The 7,469-nt window shown below is 43.7% G+C and overlaps 1 long non-coding RNA gene across 1 annotated transcript in view; it reads right to left on the bottom strand.

Annotated features, from left to right (window-relative positions):
- Nucleotides 1-1,195: 1,195 nt before the first annotated feature.
- LOC106805762 overlaps nt 1,196-7,469 on the bottom strand; it is a 21,776-nt gene continuing 15,502 nt past the window's right edge. The window contains exon 3 of the long non-coding RNA XR_001393463.1: nt 1,196-1,297. This is a non-coding gene — a long non-coding RNA (uncharacterized LOC106805762). The remainder of the gene's footprint in view (nt 1,298-7,469) is intronic.

Consider the following 7,469-nt stretch of genomic DNA (forward strand, 5'->3'; position numbering starts at 1 on the left):
GGCTGGACTCTTTGTTATGTGACAATGCTGCTTGCATATGCCTGCTTGGTAAAACGGCAGATCGCGTTTGAAAAGTGCATCGGCAACCTCTGAGAGAACTGAAACTTGTTTAGATGGAACTAAGCTTGGCAGATCTAATGGAAGCTTGTGTTAGAGTAGATACCAGGTTATTGTACACAGTTTAAGCGACTTGTTTTGGAGACATTTCTCCGTGTTGACGAGCCTTGTGTTGACCGACCAATTCACCCTCAACTTCTGTGAGTTGGTCAGAAATGTGAGATGTGGCACTCACATTCGAACTAGTAACTGTGACGCCGTAAATGTTGCAATGTATTGAATTTCTGGGCCACCAGTGTTCATGATTGAATTAAAATGCTGTTTGATGAAGGTTATGTGTATAAAGCATACAGTAGTTTATTATACACTGATTTGTCTAATGTTATGGAGTTGAGATACCGTAGAATATTTTCGATGGACTGAGAATCACGCACTCATTTTATTGTGCATGTTATGTTGTATAAGCTTTGCTTAGTATAGTGATTGGTCTAGTGTACTGTGACATGTCATGTACATGTAAATATCTTGTTACTAAAATAGTGTGCTAATTAAACAACAACAACTGTATTTCTGTTATTAATCTGGCGATGAAGTTATGATTTTGTAACTTAGAAAAAAACCAGTCTCACATTAACGGCATGCTTTGAAATGCTAATTTATTATTGTTATGTAAAGCAACCCAAGGATGAGAGCATAAGGGAAAAATAATGGATATGCTGCTTGGGGTGCAGGGGAGAATGTAAGTTGAGAACCAGTTGGGTAGCTACTCGTTTGGGTTTGTTTTATATTGAAATAACCATCTGGTATTTTCATACGCATGCAGTCCTTGTGGAATCTTGCAACATGTATGTACCTTGTGTTTTATAGACAGTGTCAAATATTTTTCAAACAAGTTATATCCATGCGTCTTGCAAAAATATAAATAAGAATGAAATACTAATATTTTGAATGTTTTATTTATTACAATTCAGTAGAATAAGGTTATTCAACAACTCATTTCTGATATTTGTACAACAGATTTTTTATTTTCAAAATATAGTTATCAGCTGAGCACATTTGCAGACACAGCCGATCAATTTATTTTTCATTAAATAAAATGTCGGCACTGACTTTACAACAAAGGTCAATAGCACTATATTTTATTTTGATTTTAATTACTCTACGGGTACAACTGATGGACAAAGGTTTGTAAAATTGTGCATGAACAAGATGACTGAAGATGTTACAAACACTGAAACAGCTAGCCGGTACCTTGCGCACACTTATGTATGTAATCCACAAACTGCATGCAGTCATGCTAGCACTATTTTTAAAGCGTGGGCGGAAGCTGGGAATCCAAGCGAATGTGAGCATTGCGTAAGCAGCACATGTATTTAAGTATGTAATGGTATGCGCACATACGGCGCACTATTTCGTATCACTATTTTATCAAAATTTTTTCATTAAATAATGGTTGGGTTTTTAAAATCTTTGCAACTTTTTAATTAGTCCAAATCTTATTATTACCGCTTCACCTTACACGGCATTTTTTCTTACGAGTCCTTACGGATCGCCACTTCGTAGTCAATCAGCAGACATCCGTAAATAACTCGCTCGGTTTATTACTGGGTCACAACTCGCAGACATCGTAAGGATACTGTGAAAGGAGAGGAAATTTTTTTTACATGTCAAAATCTTTCGACGAGTGTCCACGGATTGATTTTTGTCCGTAATACTCGTACAATCCGTAAGCTATCGTAAACGCTCGCAAACACAGTAACCATCCGTAACTGCTCGCAATAATCCGCTAAATGACTCGTTAACAAGCTTTCTACAATTTGTACGGATTGTTACGAGCTTATTTACTGGAGCACTTTACGAATAGATACGGTATACGTTTACGTATATTGTTCGATTTAGGAAAGGCTGCACAAATCGAACACGTCATTTTAGTTGTTCTTCAAGAGAGTAAGGACCGTCACATCTCTGTATCTACTCTACAATATCTAAATCATGGCTCCAAAGGAAGAAGGTAGTCACAAGTTGTGAGCTAGCCATTGAGATTTGCAGGATGATTTTTATTATTACTTATTTGCCAAAATCGTAAGACTCCAGTGAATACTCGTAACTAAACTGCGTACCATTCGTAAACACGACGTAAAACAGGTAGATAACTAAACGTAAAAGCTTCGATGAATCGTAAGATTCGTAATATATTCCGCTAAAAGCTAGCGTAAAATGCCGTTTTAAGTGTATTAGTTATCGTGCAATCTTAACAAATGTGGGAATTTTGGCGTTTAAATACATCGTAATAAATGTAATTGTAATAAACCGGTAAGAGCTTTGTCAATTAACACGTTAAATCCGTCGTAAAGTGGCCAAACTCTGTAAAAAGAAATCCGTGTGTACTTTTACGAATTGTGCGATCCCGTAAGGATCGTAATAAATATCCTGTATTGTGAAGGTGTTTACTAAGGATACGAGTAACCTGTCGCTGTAAAACTTGTGTTAAAAAGCATTACAAATGGATGTCCTTTGGTTGGCGTTCAACTGATTCAGCCCTGTTCTTGCTCGCAAGGCCGCATGCAGTCGCAGTGGGCGGGCAACAAATTTCCCCGTTTTCTCAGCAACCAGCCATGGGTTTAGCGCAGTCTCTTCGCAGTCGTTTGGAATGCATTACCTGTAACCGACCAAATAAACTGAGTTTAACCAAAAAAACAATATACAGGATAGATAAACATGTTAAGCTTATTTGGTTAGAAATTTAATTTATTTAAGTTGCAGCAGTGACTGTCAGAATTGGGGGTGGGGGTAGCTATTTTTAAAAAAAAATATTACATGATGCAAACACGCAACGCATTGAAAACACGCAAGGCATGTAACACACGGCACGCTATTTGACACACACACACACATCTGTATCCAGTAATTAATATAAGTAATGTACTGGATGTGTATATTTTGGCCGAGGACTATTACGCACGGCGGGTGTGCGATAAGATTTCAGTATGGTATACGCACGGCGGCGTTTGATGGCGGACTCAAATATGGCTATACGCACGGCGGCAGTGTGGATAAGAATTCAATTTGGGCTATAGACGGCCGGCGTATTGCCGATCAATTATGGTTAGGACATGAGGGGGAAGGGATGGTGGAGAAGGGGAAGGGGAGCAGGGAGAAGGTGGTGCGAGAGAAGGAGGAAAGGGGGGAGAGGGGAAGGTGGTGGAGAGGAGGAGGGAGAGCTGGTGCGGAGAGAGGGAAGGGGAGGAAGGAGCGAGGGGAGAAGCTGGTGGCGAAGGGGAGGGGGAGAGGAGAGAGAAGGGTATGTTGGAGAAGGGATGGAGGGGGAGAGTTGGTGGAGAGGAGGAGGGGAAGAGGAGGTTTGGTGGAGGAGGGAGAGAAGTGGTGGCCGAGAAAGAGGAGGGGGAGAAGGGAAGAACGGTGGTGGAGGGAGGGGAGAGCTGGTGGGGAGAAGGAGGAGGGGGAGAAGCTGGGGGAGAAGGAGGGGGAGAAAGGGAGCTGGTTGGAGTGAGGGGGAGAGGGGAGAAGCTGGTGGGAGAAGGAGGAGGGGAGAAGGGGAGGAGGTGGTGGAGGAGGGGGAGAGCTGGTGGAGAATAGGGGGGAGAGCTGGTGGAGAAGGAGGAAGGGAGCGCGGGCGGAGAGGGAGCTGGTGGGAGGAGAGGGGGAAGAATAGAGAGCTGGTGTGGGAGAAGGAGGAGGGGGGGAGAAAGTGTGTGGAAAAGGAGAGAGGGGGAGAAGGGAGGAGGTGCGGGGGAGAAGTCGAGTGGAGAAGGCAGAAGACGTGTGTTGAAGGGGGAGAAGGGAGAAGGTGGTTGATGAGGGGGGCAGAGGGATGAAGGTTGGGTGAGGAGGGGGAGAAGCAGCGTGGTGGAAGGGGAGGGGGGCGATGAAGGGAGAGGGGATAAGGGAGGGGGGAAGGGGAAGGGATAAGGGAGGGGGGGAAAGGAGCTGGTTGGAGGCGGAAAAGGAGAAGGTGGTGGAGGGGAAGAAGCTGGTGAGAAGGATGGAATGGTTGAGAAGGAGATGGTGGTGGAGAAGGAGGAGGGGAGAAGTTGGTGGAGAGGAGGAGGGGAGAGCTGGTGAGAGGAGGAGGGAGAAGGGAGAGGGTGGGTGGGAAGGAGGGAGGGAGGAAGCTGGATAGAGAGAAGGAGGAGCGGGGAGAGCTGAGTGGAGGAGGAAGGAGAAGGGGAGAGGTGGTGAGAGAATGGAGCGAAGGGAGAAGGCAGGTGAGTGAGAAGGAGGAGGGGCCAAAGCTGGTAAGGAAGGAGGATCGCGCGAGAAGTGGTGGGACGGAAGGAGGAAAGGGAGAAGGAATTGTGGAGGGAGGAGGGGGGAGGAGAGTGGGTGGCAGGGAGGAGAAGTGGGTGAGAGAGGAGGAGCTTCAGACGCTTTCCCCCTCATTTCTCCAACACCTCTCTTCTTCCCTCTCTTCTCCCACCGCTTTCTCCCTCTCTTTCTTCCACCTTTTCTTCTCCCCTTCTCTTTCCACTACCTTCTCCCTTTTCCCTTCCTCCTTCATCCAGTTATCCTTCTCCCTTCTCTTCCTAGCATATTGAGTCCGCCACACGGCCGCGTGCGACGGTATGTCACTTCCAGTATTTTACATCACGTACACTGTCACTACATCATAACGGTGTATATTTACTATCAGTACACTGTACTGTAGGGGAGTTACCTCACCACTGTGCATTGTACTAGTACTATTTACTAAATATGGTTATATACCTGTATGACTAATGGTCTTACTACATTAGTTACCCTAGAAACCAGGGTGACGTTATTGATCATTTTGATGACAGTTGTTCTGGGTCTTGTTACCATCCACTACAAACTGATTGTACTGATTGTTAAGCTGTATATGAATTAAATTGTTTTCTTTCAATTTTGTCAGATATCGGGTTTTGTGTGTACAGTCGAGCGTTTTCAAGACAAGACTAAGAAATTTGTAATTTTTTGCGCGGCAGATCTTGTTTGTATCGGCGCAATTCTGTTCGTTCGATGTTTTGCGAATTGCATTTGCCTTCCGTGAATTTGAACGTGGCTAGAACGCAAATAGGAAACGGGTCCGAACCTTTCGCTTATTTTCCATTCTCATTTTTTCGATTTTCAGCTTTTAAAAATAGAAAATAGGTCAGAAACCATTTCCGTATTGCAACGTCATGGTGAAACAATATCAGTTCAGAAACCAATTTCCTATTTTCTATTTTATTTTTAAATATAGAAAGTAGGTCAGAACCATTTCCTATTTGCGCAACGTCAAATGGGAAACAAAGACTAACGGTCAATGTTACCGTGATTCGAGTTCAGAATTTCATTCTGCGATACAAGTTCATTTGGGAATCGCGCTGATGGTATGGTTTGATTTGAAAGATGTGGACAGATAAGAAACAACTCGCCGTGCACTTTACTGGCAATTGTTGATTGCACTTTTAAGTATTGTGCATCGTACAATTTCGCTGTGGACGCTGTTAATCTATCTGCAATGGGATTCAAAGCCGATTGCCATGGCAAATAGCGGTTGTCTATCATAGAATGTCGTTAAGCGATTATTTGCTTATTATGGTAATTTCAAATAGTCGGCAGTGACCTCAGAAACAGGTTCTGCCAAACGCCAACATGTTAATATTGGACAATATCACTTTTTCTAGTGGTACGTTTAGAATTATAAGCTTTCGCGCGCAAGAAAATTTAATAATGTTCAGTCGGCGCGTGGTCGTTACTGCGGTAAGAACGAAATTTATATGCGGGTCGCAAATAAGAGGAAACCTCATGCGGCGGGAAAACTACTGTACGATTTGCGTTGCTCTTGGCATTGCGAAAAACTTCGCCACCTCATGATTGGCCGTTGTTTTTGAGTTTGAACTTTTCACCTCGAATGAAAAAGAAAAATGACGGTGATACATTTCTGTAGCAATTCAAGGCTACAACCATGACTAATAAGCAAGAACGTTTCAGATTTGTCTATAGGGCGCTCGGATGGCCTAATGAAAAATTAGCCTAAAGGCTTTATCTGAATACCGAGTAATTGATTTGTGTGCGTGTGATGTGCGTTGTGCGCTGTGTTTTCGTGTCGTCGCGTGGTGTGCATGTGCGGCCACTGTGTGCCGTGTGTGCCGTGCTGTGTGCATGTTGCCGTGTTGTGCGTTGCTTGTGGTGCGGACATTTAGTGCGTGAGCGTGTGCGGGGTGTGTGTGTGTGTGTGTGTGTGTGTGTGTGTGTGTGTGTGTGTGTGTGTGTGTGTGTGTGTGTGTATGCGTTTGTGTGTGCTACGGCCATCACAACGTCTAATGGTGCGTGTGTGGTACCCATCTATTATGATCTGTTGAAGAATTAATACGGTGAAATGGCAGCGGGTCAGTGAATCACATGAGAATTATGCAAACGAAAAACGTAACCGGGTTATTATTATCCGGGTTATTTTATCGAGTTCGCGCAACTTACGGCACAGTTCATACGTCTCGTCCTCGCCGTTGGGGCAGTGCCATGTTCCGTCACACTGCTGCTTCTGCAGCACGCAGGCCGTCGTGTTCCCACAGGCGAAGTAACCCACTCCGCACGGCTTCGGCTTTATCCTCTCGTGGATGCTCTCAATCATCGATCCTGCGCGTTTCAAAGTATAGGCAAACTGCGTTAGACTAGTAAACAGACTAGCGTTAAGCGTTAAGGTAACTAGCGACAACTGTTAAGGTAGACTAAAAAACGAAAATCGAAATGCATCAACTTCACAATATAGAGGGCGCGACGACGCTACGGTTGCAACTGATAATTAACACGTCGACAAAGCCGATAGTTGTTTGGGATTTCTAGTTAATTAATTATAATTAATAAGTTTAATTCTAGGATCAGGGCATGCATTAATTTGCGGTCGGCTGCTATATGCACTCGCTGTCGGTGTTCTATCGAAGGTACACATGGTATCTTGTGTAAGATACGATCGCTTGCTATAACGCATATTACGCAATAGATCAAAAAAGAAGCTATCCGTATAAAGAAACTAGCGCACGATGATATGATGATACGCAATGTTTCCCCCCGCTTTTTTGGAATGGGGATGTCGATTTTTTGGTATGTGATTCAGAGTTCCATTGTGCTGTGCGCATCAATAGACGTTATTATCAGCGGAAAGATATAGATCGACAGCGATGAGGTCAGAAACTTTTTAATTAATTCCTCTAATATATAAAAGAACGATATATACTCTAGTACGGCTGTTCTCAGTCAACATGTACCGTCTGTTTAATTGTGTGTGTTTGTGTGTGTGTGTGTGTGTGTGTGTGTGTGTGTGTGTGTGTGTGTGTGTGTGTGTGTGTTGTGTGTGTGTGTTGACGAGTAGTATACTACTACGTCGTACTACAAAATATATACGTACTTAGTATAGTAGTGGTAGAGTACGAGAGTAGAGTAAGTTATTA

The sequence above is a fragment of the Priapulus caudatus genome, unplaced genomic scaffold (genome assembly GCF_000485595.1).
Source record: "Priapulus caudatus unplaced genomic scaffold, Priapulus_caudatus-5.0.1 Scaffold126, whole genome shotgun sequence".
Lineage (NCBI taxonomy): Eukaryota > Metazoa > Priapulida > Priapulimorpha > Priapulimorphida > Priapulidae > Priapulus > Priapulus caudatus.